The sequence below is a fragment of the Lutra lutra genome, chromosome 13, assembly GCF_902655055.1.
Source record: "Lutra lutra chromosome 13, mLutLut1.2, whole genome shotgun sequence".
NCBI lineage: Eukaryota > Metazoa > Chordata > Mammalia > Carnivora > Mustelidae > Lutra > Lutra lutra.
Genome location: NC_062290.1, coordinates 23,799,440 through 23,817,613, shown reverse-complemented (window position 1 = coordinate 23,817,613; position 18,174 = coordinate 23,799,440). Strand labels below are relative to the sequence as shown.

Below are 18,174 nucleotides of genomic sequence, written 5' to 3'. Positions count from 1 at the left end.
GCAAAACGAAGGCAGGAGTTGGAAGTACAAAGTGGAGACCTCACAAACCCATCCCAGCTCACTGTAATAAAATAATAATGATAATATTTCATTAAAAATGAAAAATCCTGGGGTGCCTGGGTGGCTCATTCAGTTAACCATCTGCCTTGTGCTCAGGTCATGACCTCAGGGTCCTGGGATCGAGTCTAGCTTCTGGCTCCTTGCTCAGTGAGAAGCCTGCTTCTCCCTCTCGCTCCATCACTCCCCCCTGCTCATGCTCTCTCCCTCAAATAACTAAATAAAATCTATTTAAAAAAAAGGAAATAAATCTAATAAAAAATGGAAAATCCAGGACACAAGCTAGATCATATGGGATGCTGTTGGGACCACAGGCATAATCCAAGACTCTCCTATGCAAACCAGAAAGGTTCTAGAGAAACAAATGTATGATTATCCCACCTTTCGATAGTCAAGGGGAGAGAGTCGTGCATGCAGTTAGATAAGTGAGACTTGGGTTCCTGATGTGTCTGTTCTGGAACACATTAGGTAAAATCTACACATTTGGGAATCATCAGTATGTAGATTGTATTGAAACCATGAGATTGGATGGGGTTGCCAATGGGAATAAGAAAGGGGAGAGGCCCAAGGACTATGCCTGGGCACTCCAATCGTGGGAAAGGGGAGAAGTGGAGGGGCCAGCAACAGAGACTGGAAGTTGAAACTCAAGTTGCAGAATGCCACTTCTTGGGTTGCACAGAGCACTCAGAATATTGCCTCAGGGTTTGCGCTATGCTAGGAGATTTTACACCCTCATGGGACTCCTGAAGAAGAAGTCCATAGGTCTGGGCACAGAACACAAACCCTAACGCAGGTCAGTATAAGACCAGAGGGGAGAACAGAGTGTGCCAAATAGGAGAAGGCAGGCCTCCTCTAAAGGAATTTATAAAGTACATTTCACAGTTTTGGGAATCAAGGAAATTATGTCTGTGGACACTGTAAAGCCTGTGAGTCATAAGTTGTGATACTGGGGGGTGCCTGGGTAGCTCAGTGGGTTAAGCCTCTGCCTTCAGCTCAGGTCATGATCTCAGGGTCCTGGGATCGAGCCCCACATTGGGCTCTCTGCTCAGCAGGGAGCCTGCTTCCCCCATCCCCCACCTGCCTCTGCCTAATTGTGATCTCTCTCTGTCAAATAAATAAATCTTTAAAAAAAAAAGTTTGTGATACCGCATATAACCTTCCAACAGATATTCCCATGTTTCTAGGCAGGATAAATGCATCGCAGGGCCACATAGCTATTAAGTGGCAGATTCTGGGATGGAAGCTTAGGTTCGCAGAGTTGGGGTTCTTTTCACTGCACCGAACTGCTGCCCTGAAAGTTCTGAAAGCAAACCTTGCTGGAAGCTGACTGACAAATCCAAGCACCAAGCTGGCTCTGTCTGTCTGTTTGCTGGAGCGAATGCAAAAAGTGGAGAAAATTATATGCATTTTTTTCTTCCAGAATATTCTCATTGGTACTTTGAAGTATTTCTACCTCCACACCATCCTAGTTCTAAAAAGAAAATGGAGGCACTTGTTTGCATTTTTCACTGGAAGAAAATGTATGGAATTCAGGCACCATAGAGGGAAGAAGAGACAGAGGCATCCAGGAATCCTAAGGTCCCTAAAGTGTGTTTTTGGCCCTCTGAACATGACTCTGGGAGACTGAATGACCCCATAATGCTGCCTGTTATTCTTGGAGTCAATGACCTTTTTCCTTTTTTAACTTTCTGGTTTACTTCAGGATTTAGGCTGTCTGTTTATTATAGGTGGCTAGAATGTTCCTTCTTGGCTGTACCTCTTGTGTTTCTTATGGAACCCACAAGGTGTAATGTTCAGAATATTGACCTTGAGTCAGCAAGCTGGCGTGTGGGGCCAGGCTTGGCCACATACTATCTATGTGGCCTTGGAGCACATCACCCAGCCTTTCTGACTCTTGCCTTTTAATTTTTTTAAATTCTAAAACAGGGAAAAAAACACCTTCTGCCATTACTTCCTTAGATAGTGGAGAACCTAAAATATAGTATTTGTAATTTCACCTTTGTAGAACACTTTATTAAGTCTGTGGATATAAATATTCTTTTTTTTAAACATAAGCAGGAGGAAAGGTGTCTGCTGGTATGGAGAAAGGAAAAGGCAAGCTTAAAAAAAAAATCAGATTGTGAGCAAGGGAATTGCCATGGGGTAGAAAGAAGGTCAGCCAACCTTGATCAAGAACTTATAGAAATCATGTTCCAACTTATTGTGCTTTGAAAGTTTCTGATTTTTTTCATATGTCAAAAGCAATCCTGTGTACCCAGGGAGTGAGGGCAGGGAAGGGGGAAGGGATCAGCTTTCTGCCCAGCTGTCCGTTTTCTCACTGTGACTGTAAGGCAGCAGAGACCCAGTGTTCTGGAGTTCCTGACCCATCTGGAATCACACTACTGAACATAGGACTGTGGATGGTACTTTCCGTGCTGGGGAGAAAGGGTTCTAGAAGTGTTTGGACTTTTAAATGAGACCTTAACAGGCAAGATAAGGTAAGGAGGCCCAAGGAGGGTGTTCCTTCAATCTTTGAAGATTGTGTAGTTCACAGGACTTTCTAAAGCCCATATATCCTTTCCTTATAACAGCAACACTGTGCAAACAGGGAAGATATTATTGTCCTTGTTTTATAATAAGATATTTGAGGCCATATTGACTGAGAGCTGGCAAGTGGCCAAATGTAGACCAGGATGTGAGCTGTTGTACTGCCTACTCTTTACCCACAAAGCCATCCATGGTTCATAGTTGCTGGAGCCCAGAGAGAATAAGTAACTCTTAAAAGGTCACACAGCAATAAATAGCAGATCCAGGACTTTAAACAAGGCACCCTGGCTCTGTATCCTATGCATTCTCCACTATTCTATGCAGCCTTCCTAAGGAGCTGTGGAAAGGTTATTTGACAACTGCTGGGCACTAAGCAGGTGTCAGGGTGAGGCATCAGTGAAGTGGTATTCCATGACCATATGTGACACACCTGGGTCTGCCATACCTACCTGAGAATGTGCCACAGACTCTTCACTATATTGGTAGGTGCTGCCTTTTTTTTTTTTTTTTTTTTTTTAGGTGTTGCTTCTGAAGTTTTATCTTTTTATTTCCCTTAAGGCCCACTGGTGCCAAGGACTAGAAGATAAAATCAAAAGAAATGAAATATCGTTAAATAGTATCACACAATGGGTCTGTATGAGACTTCTATGGCATGGGTTAGAATTTGAAAGTCTTAGTTGAATTACTAGGTTACAGAAGAATGGGCACTGTCATTCCAGTGAAAGTACAGAAGGCAGCTCAGGGTCCCTGTGATGGAGAAACAAAATGAAAGACTGTCTTGTGACATGAAATTGACATAAACCTTCTCTGTGGTTTCCATAGCATTAGAGATGGTCTTCTTAAACTCTGGAATGATTCATAGTGTCTTGGAACATTTACAGTAAATAGTGGGTTCCCTTGAATATGCAGAGGACAGCAGATTTCTATAAGCAGTAATAAGAGAGAATTGAGGAGACCTGGTGACCTTTGTTTTCACTAAAGTCATAGCAGTTGAGTTGGAATTGATCGAACTTATTTCTAACTTCTACTGCAATTGACCCTTGACTGATGTGGGGGTGAGGAGGGATGGCCCCTCATGCAGGAGAATATCTGTGTGTAACTTGATTCCCCCAAACTCCTAGTAGCTCACTATTGACCAAAATTCTTACTGATAACATAAACAATTGATTAACACATGTTGTGTGCACTATATGTTTTATATACAGTATTCTTACAATAAAGTAAGCTAGAGAAAAAAATATTTAAAAAATCATAAGAAGAGAAAACACATTTAGTCCTGTACTGTATTTATTAAAAAATCCTGTGTGTAAGTGGACCCGTGTAGTTCATACCTGTGTTATTCAAGGCTTGACTATGTCTTTTATGTTACTCTCTGCAAAACAATTTTCTGAAGGTATTCTTTTGCAGAATCAAGCAGCATAGAATATTTCATTGGGCTGGAGTAGAAAACACTGGTTGTCCAAATTCTCCAGTGGTATGCTCATTTTATTCTGAGTGCAGTATCACTAACTGCATAGAAGGGGTTTATGTGGTTAGCAAGATTTAGTCTTGTCAACTGTGCCTGAGATTTTAATTATCTCTTTGTTACAATAGGTCCTATCAGTACTGTACAAGAGGTTGGAGAGATTGATGGGAAAAAATAGATAAGGTTTCTGAGTTAGGCCTCAGTTACAATTTTCAGTATGTGTGTATGTGTGTACATGTACACAAATGTATTCCGAGAGTCTAGTGGCTTTCTTCGTTTTCTTCCACACATGAAGAAAGACAATGGACCTGTAAGATGGAACAGTGACCTTTATGAAGGGGAGGCTCTTTCTTAGTCTGGGCTTCCTTAGATTGAAGGGCCCTAAGAAGGAAGATGGTGTGTAAGATCCCTTCCAGCTCTGCTTTTGGAATTTGTGATTCAATCCGATAAATGAAGGCAATGATAATTATTCTGGAAGTGGTCCAATCTGACATGAGTTAAATTATTTGATTAAGGCTGCACATTTAGGCTAACAGACACATGAAAAAAATGTTCATCATTAGCCATCAGGGAGATTCAAATCAAAACCACACTGAGATACCACCTTATACCAGTTAGAATGGCCAAAATCAACAAGATAGTAAATAACTTTTGGAGAAGATGTGGAGAAAGGGAAACCCTTTTATACTGCTGGTGGGAATGCAAGTTGGTGCAGCCACTTTGGAAAACAATGTGGAGATTCCTTAAGAAATTAAAAATAGAGCTACCCTATGACTCTGTAGTTGCACTACTGGGTATTTACCCCAGAGATATAGATGTAGTGAAAAGAAGGGCCATCTGTACCCCAATGTTCATAGCAGCAATGGCCACAGTTGCCGAACTGTGGAAAGAACCAAGATGCCCTTCAACAGATGAATGGATAAAGAAGATATGGTCCATATATACTATGGAGTATTACACCTCCATCAGAAAGGATGAATACCCAACTTTTGTACCAACATGGACAGGACTGGAGGAGATTATGCTGAGTGAAATAAGTCAAGCAGAGAGAGTGAATTATCATATGGTTTCACTTGTGGAGCATAAGGAATAACGTGGAGGACATTGGGAGAAGGAGAGGAGAAGTGAGTTGGGGGAAACTGGAGGGAGAGACAAACGACGAGAGAGTGAACTTTGAGAAACAAACTGAGGGTTTTAGAGGGGCGGGGGTGGGGGGTTGGGTGAGCCTGGTGGTGGGTATTAAGGAAGGCATGTGTTGCATGGATCACTGGGTGTGGTGCATAAACAATGTATTTTGGAACACTGAAAAAAAAATTTTTAAAAAAAGTCTGCACATTAAGTTTCCTTAGAGCTGGATCTAGATCCAGGGGATGGATCCTTAGCCTAGTGTGACTTCTGGTCTATCTGACTTCCTGCCATCTTGCAAGTATTGAGCCCCTACCACATGTGAAGACCCCAGGCTTAGGTGCCAGGGATATCAGAAGAGGTCTTTCTCCCTGAAATGTCCTCTCCTCTTGGTTTTGGTGATGCCAGGCTTTGTGGTCTTCTACATCTTTGGTAGCCTTCCTGGACTTCCTGAAACCACATGTCACGTAAAACAAACCTATTTTCAGAGAGAAGCAAGTCTGCATTGCTCTCTTCATACCATGTCCTCTTTAGCTCTAAGTTCCAACTGCACCAGACACTGGTAATGTCTGTAGGCAACTCCTCACTGCAGTGCAGAGTAATAGACCTTGTGTTTCTTTCCAATATCTCCGAGAGATGGTTCTTTCTCAAAACAAAGTTTGACCAAGTAATTGGGTGCGCAAGATGAGGCCAAAAATCAACCATGGTATCTCCTAAGTTGCTTTTGGAAAAGTGATGTAATTGCTCAGTGCCTTGGTTTTCCAGTTGCAAGATGGAAATAATATTTGCCAACATACTCCCTTCTCCATGTTAGAGCTCATCAAGGTTCAGCACTACTGCACAACCCTCCCTTCCCAGGCCATTCTTGTGGCATCAGTCCCCATCTACATCCCCCTGGGTGCCCAGCAGACTGCTGGGCGTGGCCTCATTCCTTTCCCCGTCTGAATGTCCAATCAGTCACAAAGCCCTAAAAGCCTTCATTTTCTCTGCCACTGGCTTCCCTCCTACTGGCCTTCTCCAGATGTCTTGCTCTCCTTCAATGCATTCTCCACACCAGTGGTGTCCTGAGGGCTGGGGGCAGAGAGAGGAGACGTGCCCTGGGTGTATTAGGAAGGAGGTACATTGAATGTAAAGAGTTTAAAAGCAGTAAGAAAACCTACTAAACGTAGTGATAATAGGTTACCTACTAAACCTATTATCACCATGCAAAGGCAATTCTAAATGGTTTCAGCAATGAAGTACTCATTGCTGGAAAAGAAAATCTTTTTTTTTTTTTTAAGATATTTTATTTATTTATTTGACAGAGAGATCACAAGTAGGCAGAGAGAAAGGGGGAAGCAGGCTCCCTGCTGAGTAGGGAACCCGATGCAGGGCTCAAGCCCAGGACCCTGAGATCATGACCTGAGCTGAAGGCAGAGGCTTAACCCACTGAGCCACCCAGATACCCGTGGAAAAGAAAATCTTAACCTAAGTTGTATACAACTGTTGCAGTTGCTCTGGAATTCTATTAATTAATATATGAGATTTAAATGAATCCATTTGCAATTCTTAACCCTTTGATAAACATTGTATTCTACATGGAAATGGATCCTTGAGTGCTCAGTAACACAGCGGGCCCCTGACTCACATGGCGTCATCAATCCCCATCTTTTGAACGTTAAGTTCATGACTGTGTGTCTTCTGGAGCTTCATATTCAAGCATTTAAATGGCTGATCCAAATTACACGATCATAGCACAGGGAATATAAAGAGTTACTTTGGTTCCATTATTTCATGTAACCACATAGAGAATTTATATGTTTAAAGTTTTCAACAGCAAAAGTTTGATATGTCCACTTTTTGCTCATACACAAAGTGATCTGTTGATTTTAGATGATGTCTTAAGAAAGTACATTTAAAGGTATTGCACTAAACCCAAACAGCTCCAGGAAATAATAATTGTTGTTGGAAATCATTTTGCCCTATAGAGAATGGGGAGTGTTAAGAATGACCTATCGCATCTCCACAAGGTGGCCAGAGTGATCTTTTTTAAAACTCAAGATGGCTCCTTGCTTAAAATCACTGGGTTCCAACTCTCATCCTAGGCCACAAGGTCGCATGCAGTGTGACCCTTTGCCACCTCATCTTGGGTCACCTCACACCCCCACTGTGCAAATGCAGGTCACACCAACCTTTCTTCCCTTCCCTGTGCCAGGCTCTTTCCCTTCTCCCTTCCATGTGGATTCTCACATCAGCACAAATGTCTCTTCCCAGGGAAGGCTTCTCTAACTCGACATTACCCTTCATACAATCTTCCAGCATCTTTACTTGAGCATTGGTCAGGGTTGCCGGTGACCTTGCACACATGATCCTCCCTTGAAGGTCTGCCTCCTCCAGCTGCGCATCCTGAGAACAGAGACCTGTTTGTGTGGTTACATCTCCACGTGCACCACAGTGCCTAGCACTTGCTGGTACTCAGTAACCTTGATGGCACAAGAGAGGACACCTGGAATGGGCCTTATCCTGAGGGTGCTATTGGAGGGGAGCTCCTTAAGGTATTTGGTTTTATTTATTATTATTATTTTTAACTCCCAGGGAAGCAGGTCTGGATCACAGACTGCTGCATCCTAGAGGATGACTGGCTAGTGGCTGCGGCTGGCCACCAGCCCCATTCTCTCTCTCTCTGCACTGCTGCCACCATGTTGTCCAGGCCGTGACTGAGCAAGGACTGAAGGACTTCTCCAGAGCTGTGGGGCTGCTTTTCAGGTATCAGTACTGGCTGCATGCCTGATGCTTTTTCTCCCGGGGGGGAACAGTATGGGTTGGGTTCTGATGGCTTTCTCCCGCCCTTTCCCCTCACTCCGCATAAAACATTATCTCTTTGGCATAAGACTGCACAAAAAATGCAATCTGTTGGATGGGTACTACATTCAGTTGGTGTAAAAAGTGAAAAGAGTATGAAAAGCTATCCTCTGAGACTGTGCCCAGATCCATGTTGTATTAGCTGGGGAGGATAGTCAGGGCAGGGTACCACCAACAGGCTTATGGGATTATAGGCCTGCCCTACACCAGTTCCACCTCATCTTCACTAATTACATCTGCAATGAACCTATTCCCAAATAAGGTCACATTCTGAGGCACTGGGGATGGGGCTTCAAAATGTAAAGTTTTGGGAATCACACCTCAACCCATAACACATATCCCCCATGATATTTTATCATCTGATTGGACTTCCATGCAGGTGAAAAAAGCACTTTATAATTATCTGAGCATAGATGACTTTACATAGACACTCAAAGTAATTTTTGCACAGTTTTAGTATGCGCTGAATTTCTCAGAAATGCAACTACCATACTTACTGAGTTTGTTTTGTTTGGAAATTTACAAGGAGTTGCTCATATCTTTGGAAAATTGGGATCACTAAGATAACACACTGAAAATATGCTTCATTTACAGAAAAATGTCAGGGTCCTGCAACTGTAAAAATGATCTGGAGTGTGCTTTTCATTTTGTTACACAGTTTTCTTCTTTTGAGGTGGGAAGAATGGGATTGCAAAATGTTCTAAGCCAGATTTACAGATATTCCCAAAATAGTCCCAAAAATATTATGGGAAAAATACACAAAGAGATGTGCACGCACTCACACATACATATATATTGACACATTCATGATTTATGCATAAAGTTAAATATTTGTAGCATTGGGGAGGTTCGGAACATAATGATTTTGTACAATATCTTGAAGATTTAAAATTTTCTTTTTTTTTTTTAAAGATTTTATTTATTCATTTGACAGAGATCACAGGTAGTCAGAGAGGCAGGCAGAGAGAGAGGGAGGAAAGCAGACTCACTGCTGAGCAGGGAGCCCGATGTGGGGCTCGATCCCAGGACCCTGAGATCATGACCTGAGCTGAAGGCAGAGGCTTTAACCCACTGAGCCACCAGGAGCCCTGATTTAAAATTTTCTTAAATATTGTTAGTTGTTGTTGGTCCACTTCTTTAATTTTCCTCCAGTTCCTGGGGGCTCTGTCTTTTCTGCACTGTTTTGTCCCCAAGTTTTCAAAAGCCCAACATTTCTAGTTGTGTCTTTTTTTTTTTTAAAGATTTTATTTATTTATTTGTCAGAGAGAGAGAGGGAGAGAGAGCGAGCACAGGCAGACAGAATGGCAGGCAGAGGCAGAGGGAGAAGCAGGCTCCCTGATGAGCAAGGAGCCCGATGTGGGACTCGATTCCAGGACACCGGGATCATGACCTGAGCTGAAGGCAGCTGCCCAACCAACTGAGCCACCCAGGCGTCCCTAGTTGTGTCTTTTTAATGGTGGGAAACATTCCTGGGATTTCGAATACAAAGACTTTAAGACAGTGAGGTGCTGAGTGCCTCATTTAGCATATGCACCCAGTTACATATTTGTTTGAAAATTTCAGTCTGACAGAAGCATTCAAAAGGAATTTTAAATACTCAGGGAGAGTTTCTAACCTTCATCTGGGTTCAAAGATTAACAATTTAGGAGGACAGAAGGTGCCCGCTCTCTGTTGACATTCATGGATCAATTGGTGTGCAAATACTGGATTCTTTCCTGCTATAATAACAGCAGGAATAGCAGCAAATCTACTCTCCAGAAAAGCACAATTATGAAATACTCAAAAGGGTGTTTGCACCTCTATGTGCGTGGGTTTAGAATTCCTTTTAATCCAAGGATATAGCACATAGTAGGGGCTCAGTAAAAAAAATTCACCAAGAGTCACATTACTCAGCCATAAAAAAGAGTGAAATCTTGCCATTTGCCATGATGTAAATGGACCTAGAAGGTATTATGACAAGTGAAAGAAGTCAGAGAAAGACAAAATCCATCTCACTTTTATGTGAAATCTAGAAAACAAAGCAAATAAACAAACAGATTCTTAAATACAGGGAACTGATGATCGCCCAAAGGGAAGGTGGGTAGGGGGATGGGTGAAATAGATGAAGGGGACTAAGGGGTACAAATTTCCACTTATAAAATAATAAGTCCCAGAGATGACAAGTATAACCTAGGAAATACATTCAGTAATATTGCAATAATGTTACATGGTGACAGTTGCTGGATATACTTAAGGTGAGCCCTGAGTAATGTGGAGAATTGATGAATCACTATGTCCTACACCTGAAACAAATATAACATTGTATGTCAATTACACTTCAATAAGAACTATAAAAAGAATCACATTTTTTTCAGAGCTAAAAGGACCCTTAGGGTTTATCTACACTGTTCCACCTGCCAGTCATCTTCCCTTTTTCGGACTGACCATTACTGAAGTCCACAGAGATTAACTGAATTACTGGTGATTGCTCATATACTTGGCCTACTTTGAGGGATCTTGCAAAAAACAGTTGTCTTGCATTGGTACATGAATGTCTTTGAGGACTTAACTTATGAGCCACCATATGGCTCCCTGAGGAGTGTCACCTTCAAGAACTCTATTTTTTGCATTTTTAGCACTTCTTTAGTCCACTTCACATATCATGGATTATTAAACTTTAGGGCTGAGCATTCTTTATAGCTACATTATTAACTGACCTCTTCATGAGTGCCCATGAAATAAATTTCTCAAAGAACTTGGACTTAGGGCTCTTGTCATTGTTGGGGACTTGTCATTGTTCTGAGTAACTGATTTGTGTTTACTTTATGGAAGGTATGGTGATGCTTTCTGCTTTGTCTTAGAAATTCCTTGCTAGGAAACCTAGATTTAAATCTGTGAAATTAGACATCTTCATAGGACATAGGATATTATGACTTACATTTTGTAAACTAATCTAAACTTTGGTCTCATTTTATTTTTCTTCCCCTTTTTCCTGTTTTTTTTTTTTTTTTTTTTCTGTTTATTTCTATTTTTCTTTCTTTCTTATTTTTAATCTTATTGAACTGTGGGTATTTTGAAGTTCCTTTTCAATATTATACTTAACAATCTTCTTTGGATCTATTATTCATTGCACAGCAAAATAGGCTAGGCCCACGTTAGCAATTGTGATGAGACAGGTTTAAGAGATAGAGAATCCGATCAGCTGCCTTTTTATTTATTTTTTTTTTAAATTTTTTTTATTTTTTTCAGCATAACAGTATTCATTATTTTTGCACCACACCCAGTGCTCCATGCAATCCGTGCCCTCTACAATACCCACCACCTGGTGCCCCCAACCTCCCACCCCCCACCCCTTCAAAATTCTCAGATCGTTTTTCAGAGTCCATAGTCTCTCATGGTTCACCTCCCCTTCCAATTTCCCTCAACTCCCTTCTCCTCTCCATCTCCCCTTGTCCTCCATGCTATTTGTTATGCTCCACAAATAAGTGAAACCATATGATAATTGACTCTCTCTGCTTGACTTATTTCACTCAGCATCATCTCTTCCAGTCCCGTCCATGTTGCTACAAAACTTGGGGATTCATCCTTTCTTTTTTTTTTTTTTTACAGCTTTATAAACATATATTTTTATCCCCAGGGGTACAGGTCTGCGAATCGCCAGGTTTACACACTTCACAACACTCACCATAGCACATACCCTCCCCGATATCCATAACCCCACCCCCTCTCCCAACCCCCTCCCCCCATCAACCCTCAGTTTGTTTTGTGAGATTAAGAGTCACTTATGGTTTGTCTCCCTCCCAATCCCATCTTGTTTCATTTACTCTTCTCCTACCCCCTCGACCCCCCATGTTGCATCTCCTCTCCCTCATATCAGGGAGATCATATGATAGTTGTCTTTCTCCGATTGACTTATTTCGCTAAGCATGATACCCTCTAGTTCCATCCACGTTGTCGCAAATGGCAAGATTTCATTTCTTTTGATGGCTGCATAGTATTCCATTGTGTATATATACCACCTCTTCTTTATACATTCGTCTGTTGGTGGACATCTAGGTTCTTTCCATAGTTTGGCTATTGTAGACATTGCTGCTATAAACATTCGGGTGCATGTGCCCCTTCGGATCACTATGTTTGTATCTTTAGGGTAAATACCCAGCAGTGCAATTGCAGGGTCATAGGGTAGTTCTATTTTCAACATTTTGAGGAACCTCCATGCTGTTTTCCAGAGTGGTTGCACCAGCTTGCATTCCCACCAACAGTGTAGGAGGGTTCCCCTTTCTCCGCATCCTCGCCAGCATCTGTCATTTCCTGACTTGTTCATTTTAGCCATTCTGACTGGTGTGAGGTGATATCTCATGGTGGTTTTGATTTGTATTTCCCTGATGCCGAGTGATATGGAGCACTTTTTCATGTGTCTGTTGGCCATCTGGATGTCTTCTTTGCAGAAATGTCTGTTTCAGCTGCCTTTTTAATATTGAATAAAACATTGGGGCCCTGCCAGGTAGAAAGAATATGAGACGGATTCAGGTTTCCCTCAAGTTCTAAGGTCTCTTCAGCTAACTAGGAAAATAAATGATCATATTTAATATTATATATATACATATAAATATATATTAAAAATATAGTTTATCTTAAAAATGTAATATATCAAGTGAAATTAACCCAGAATTCCCTCTAGTGGATGGGGTTTATAGGCTCAAATCTGACATGAAAACTATATCGTGTTGTGACTTCACCCCAGTGATCAGAATGTTCGATTGGCTTCTATTATAAGTTTTATAGTCCTTGCTCAATGTTTAAAGAGGGCTCTGTGTCACTGAATTTTGAACAAAAATTCAGCCTACATTCCAGCCAATCATTGTGGTTGGTAGGGATTTTTAGCAAACTGAGGAGACAGCCCCCAAAATTGCTTGAAAAAGTAGCCTCAAAATTGTTTGGGGTGATTTAAATTTCTTTTTTGAGTTCACAGATCGTAATCCTAGAAATTAAGACTAGAAATGTTGATGAGAACCGAACCCATATTATTAATATCTTGCATAAAAGTCTGTACATATTTGTGTTTTAAGTATTTATAAAATTTAAGGGGATTTGGATTATTAAGGTAAAATCCTTGCGATTCTAATTTAAAGAGCATAATTGAATAAATGATTTATACATGTAAGCTAGGATTTGCAATCATACCAATCTGAGCCCTGGTTTTTCTCCTCCTCCGTCCGCGGGATACTCTAAGAAAGTAACTGATTAGTGTAACTCATTTGCTCTCCAGTAAATAAGTTACTGCTTCCTTTCTGGGTGCTGTTTCCTTTTGTATACCAGCTGTCTCATTCTGTCTGCCTATGCTGTGTACTTTCTTACCCACGTGTGTCTCTTCATATGTTCCAGATAACCACCACCAGGCCTATCTCTGCTTGGAAAAATTCAGCCCAGTCTGTAAGGAACAGCAGAAATGTCCCCCTAGCTGACATCTTCCCACGTCCCTCCTCCCCAAGCAGGAGTAAGATGTTCAGCAGCCTCTGTGGTGTTGCCCAGGAGGAAGTATGTGTGACTGTCAGCTGTGTGAGCCCACATCCATAAAGGGACAGATCATGACCTGGACACAGTGTCCATCCGCAGCAGTCACTTAATGCCTGTTCAGTTGAGCTAACGAAATGAGTTAAATTGGCATTCAATATGCTGACCAGCTAGATCCCAGATCATAACTCGGCCAACTCTTATTTAGGGTCATAAAATCATGGGGATTTGAAATATAATCTGGTTCTCTCTGTTTCAAATTTTTCTGTTCTGCAGAGAATTTAACTTGAAGACAGACTTCTGTAGCATGAAATAGCATGATAGCCACGGATCCTGGACAAAACCCTTCATTTTCAGATGCAGAAACTGAAGATTCTTTAAAATATAAAAATGTAGATATCAAATTTCTCCTAAACATGAGAAGACTCAGCAATATGGATTCCCATTCTTGAAAAGTGTCCATTGGCTGGCACAGCCCCCCATGTTTGCCATGGTCCTCAGCACCCCTGCATTTCCCTGATGCGGAAGCTAAGTACCAAGATGAGGGTTAACACTCCAAAAAGAGGACGCTGTTGTACCATGGTACACGGTACTTCTCCTGGCCTCCTCCCCTTGTGTATGTTACTTGCCTGTCCCTGAAGGCAATTAACTCGAGGCCCCAGATTTGCAGCAGGTGTGGATCTGTGAGGTGGGAAAAATATTGTTTACAAGTCAAACTTCATCTGAACTGCATGTAGTTTGCATGCAATTCAGAGAAATCCACTGTAACTGTAAACCAACTCTTTTGTGCATCAAATAAACACACTTGATTATAATTCTTTGACCTTGACAAAAAGCTACATCTTAGCTTGGCATATAATTTTGAGAGCTCAACTTGTCCTATTAAAATTGTGTAAAAATTTCTTCTTTTTATTATGACATTTACATTCACACAGGTGAAGACTAGGTTCAGTGATTATCTTTCTTCCGCAAGTTATCTGTTTTTCTCGTTTTCTTTTCCCACACAGATAAGATTTTATCACTTATACAATTTTTATCATGAATATAAAACTTGCCAAGACAAACTGAAGACTGAGCAATATTAATTTTTGCGAGATACATGGTGAGTTCATTAGAGCTCTCAGCTGAGCCTTTCTTTTTATCTTAGAAAGTTTTCCTTTTTAGACTCTGAGTCTTAATTCTAAACGTTATATGAAGACTTAAATTTCAGATAAAGTAGAAAAGCTCCTCAGTGTGGCTTCAATGTCACTATTCAGCCAAGATCTGCTCCTTGGCTTCAACTCTGGCCTCAGCCGTTGAAAGTCTGATTACTAAATCATCACTTCAGTGGCATTTCTGGTGTCCTTGGACTTGTGCATGACCAAGTGATCACTTTGGTTATGACCATATGTAATCAGTGTAACAAAAAGGGAGATCACGTGGATTAGCTGTTAATATCTGGATATGCAGTTGCAAATACTACACGTATAATTGAGGATAGAAAAGCTCAGATATTTTATATGTTGAGGTATAAGAGCATAATTTTTACTGCAAATGTTAAATGTTGCAATAATGGATAGTTGGGGCCATAGTTTTATGTATAAAACTATTATTTTAAAATCTTAAAAAAGGAAAAGAAATTGAAAGTTTATATGTGTGTATGTGTGTGTGTGTGTGTGTGTGTATAAAGATTTTATTTATTTATTTGACAGAGACAGAGATAATGAGTGCAGGAACACAAACAGGGGTAGTGGGAGAAGGAGAAGCAGACTCCCTGCCGAGCAGAGAACCCAATGTGGGGCTCAATCCCAGGACCCTGGGATCATGAACTGAGCCAAAGGCAGACACATTTTTTTTTTTAAAGATTTTATTTATTTATTTGACAGACAGAGATCACAAGTAGGCAGAGAGAGAGAGAGAGAGAGAGAGGAGGAAGCAGGCTCCCTGCGGAGCAGAGAGCCGGACGCGGGGCTCGATCCCAGGACCCTGGGATCATGACCTGAGCTGAAGGAGAGGCTTTAACCCACTGAGCCACCCAGGTGCCCCGGCAGACACGTTTTAACGACTGAGCCACCCACGTGCCCCCAAAATTAATACATATATTAAAGAGAGAGTAAATTTGCTGAATAGTTTATGAAGAGTATTTTATCTTTTGGGGGCTTACAACTACTTATTAAATTAAAAAGTAACTTATAAAGTTAAGAAGGTATCACTTCTTTGCTTTATAAAATTATTTGGTATACCAACATTCATAATACTAAAAAAAATAATCTTTAAGAATTGTAAAAAAATTATAATAAAAATAAAATAAAAACAGTTTTATTGGTAAATAAATGTCATATAGAACTTATGCATGCTAAGAGTACAGTTCAGGGATTTTTTATTTCAGAACATTTTCATGATCCCAGACAGTTCCTACATGTTCCCTTGTGGCTAATCTTTGCTCCTACTCCCCAGCCCTAGCCAGTCCTGGGCCAAGAATGTGCTTGCTCCATCAGGACCTCAACCTCAGGCAGTAGAGCGACTGCTACCCCCCCCACCCCAATTCATTCAGTCACCTCTTTCATCACTGTCATCAACAATGCCATTGGGCATGGGTGTCACCACTAGTCGCCTGTGGTCCCTGGGTGGCTCAGTCAGTTAGGCGTCTGCCTTCAGCTCAGGTCATGATCCTCCGGTCCTAGGATGGAGCCTCCCATGAAGCCCCCCATGGAGCCCTCCACTGGGATCTGTGCTCATTGAAGAGTCGGCTTCTCCTTCTCCCTCTCCCTGCTGCTTGTGCTCTCTCTCTCAAATAAGTAAAACCTTAAAAAAACAAAGCAAAACAAAAAACAAAACCCAATGCCATTGGGTATGGAGGTCACCACCACCCCAAAGGGACTGAACCATCTTCCCGGAAGCACAGCGTGCGCCCTGCTTGGCAGAGCCCCAGGCCTACAGAGCTGGAAGAAGCTGGGCGAGTGACTGGGGCTGTCTCATGCAAGAATGTCTCAGACTCCCACTATTCCTTCCTGAAGTTCAGCAGATCTCCGTGCTGTGTGATCTATTGCTTTCTGTTTGTCTAATCATTTTCATCTCTTTTTCCTTCTGGAGCTTTTCTAGTTGGTCTTTGGTCCCACCGATTCTGTTTTGTAATTGGTGCCATCGCACTAGTTCTGTTTTCTGCTCTGTGCTGCCCCTGAGCTGTGTTTTAGTTAGCTACTGCCATATTCCTTCCTCTACATTTCTTACATGTCCTTGTGATTTACCTTTCTACAGGAGCCATGTGTCTCAGTGAATTCTTTTTTCATCATTTTTTCCTTAATTTTTAAAATATTTATCTGATTCCTCAGTACTAATAAGAATAATTTTCCTGGAATACCTGGGTGGCTCAGTCAGCTAAGTGACCACCTTCAGCTCAGGTCATGATCCCGGGGTCCTGGGATCAAGTCCTGCATTGGTCTCCTTGGTCAGCGGGGAATCTGCTTCTCCTTCTGCCTGCCGCTTTTCCTGCTTGTGCTCTTTCCCTCTCTCTCTCTTTCTCTGTTTAATACAAAAATAAAATCTTAAAAAAAAAAAGAATAATTTTCCCCTGCCCATGTGGAGCAATAATTAATCCTTCTTTGATCTTCAAAAACTATGTCTTACATACTTTTTTTTTCTGATTTCTGAACTTTGAGTGAGGAAGATCACTTCCAGTCTGATGTTTGGTAGCCAATAGGACTCCTATATTTTATTTGGATTCTCTCACTGTCTACCAACATTAGAATTCTCTTTCAGGATGTAAGCCGGAGGTCAAACAGAAGACATTTATCCTGCTCAGTATTACTTTATTGAGGCAGGTCATTTTGTTCCTATTGCCTGGTTTTCTATGAGGTTGTGTATTTACTACTGAAAAACTTGAATCAGTGTGTAGCTCCTGCTTTGTTAGAACATGGGTAAGTTCAGTCTCCCAGTGGACTGCTTCCTTTTTATGCCCCCAGTTACTCATCATGTGACAAGATGGGATGCAATGCCCTACTGCTGGACTCATGACCTCATGGCCAAGTTGAATTACTGGGCATTATAGACTCTAAAGTCAACCCAACAATGATGGACTGAAGAATTCCCATGAAATAATTCTCTTAGGGAGGAAGACCTTTCAGGAATTAGGTGTCTAGTATAATAATGAATTTTTATGACCGTGTTGCATTCTTAAGAAACCCATACATGAGCTCACTGGCCATCATGTTTCAGTATGACCCATCTACACCGCAGTTAGGACTAATTCCTCCCAGTGATTGAAAAACATCATTAATATTATTGATTTATATCTTTAGTTTCCACTGCTGTTGTAATTTCCCCGATATGTTGGTATTTTATTTATTTATTTATTTATTTATTATTTATTTATAAGATTTATTTATTTATGTGACAGAGAGAGAGATCACAAGTAGGCAGAGGGCAGGCAGAGAGAGAGGGGGAAGCAGACTCTCCGCTCAGCGAAGAACCGGATCCGGGGCTCAGTCCCAGGACTCTGAGATTATGACCTGAGCCAAAGGCAGAGGCTTAACCCACTGAGCGACCCAGGCGCCCCGTTGGTATTTAAAAGTGTGAAGAAGAAATTAGCAGCCTGTTACCATATTCTAAAAATATCCTAATATTGGCTACACTAATGAAATGTTTTAATGTTAAGTGGGGCTTTTATTCATATGACCCTTAAGATTTTT

The 18,174-nt window shown here is 41.3% G+C and overlaps 1 long non-coding RNA gene across 1 annotated transcript in view; it reads left to right on the top strand.

The window, feature by feature from the left end:
• Positions 1 to 280: 280 nt before the first annotated feature.
• The window catches only part of LOC125083059 (uncharacterized), a 56,235-nt gene continuing 38,341 nt past the window's right edge, over positions 281 to 18,174 (top strand). The window contains exons 1-2 of the long non-coding RNA XR_007122161.1: positions 281 to 850; positions 7,748 to 7,918. This is a non-coding gene — a long non-coding RNA (uncharacterized LOC125083059). The remainder of the gene's footprint in view (positions 851 to 7,747; positions 7,919 to 18,174) is intronic.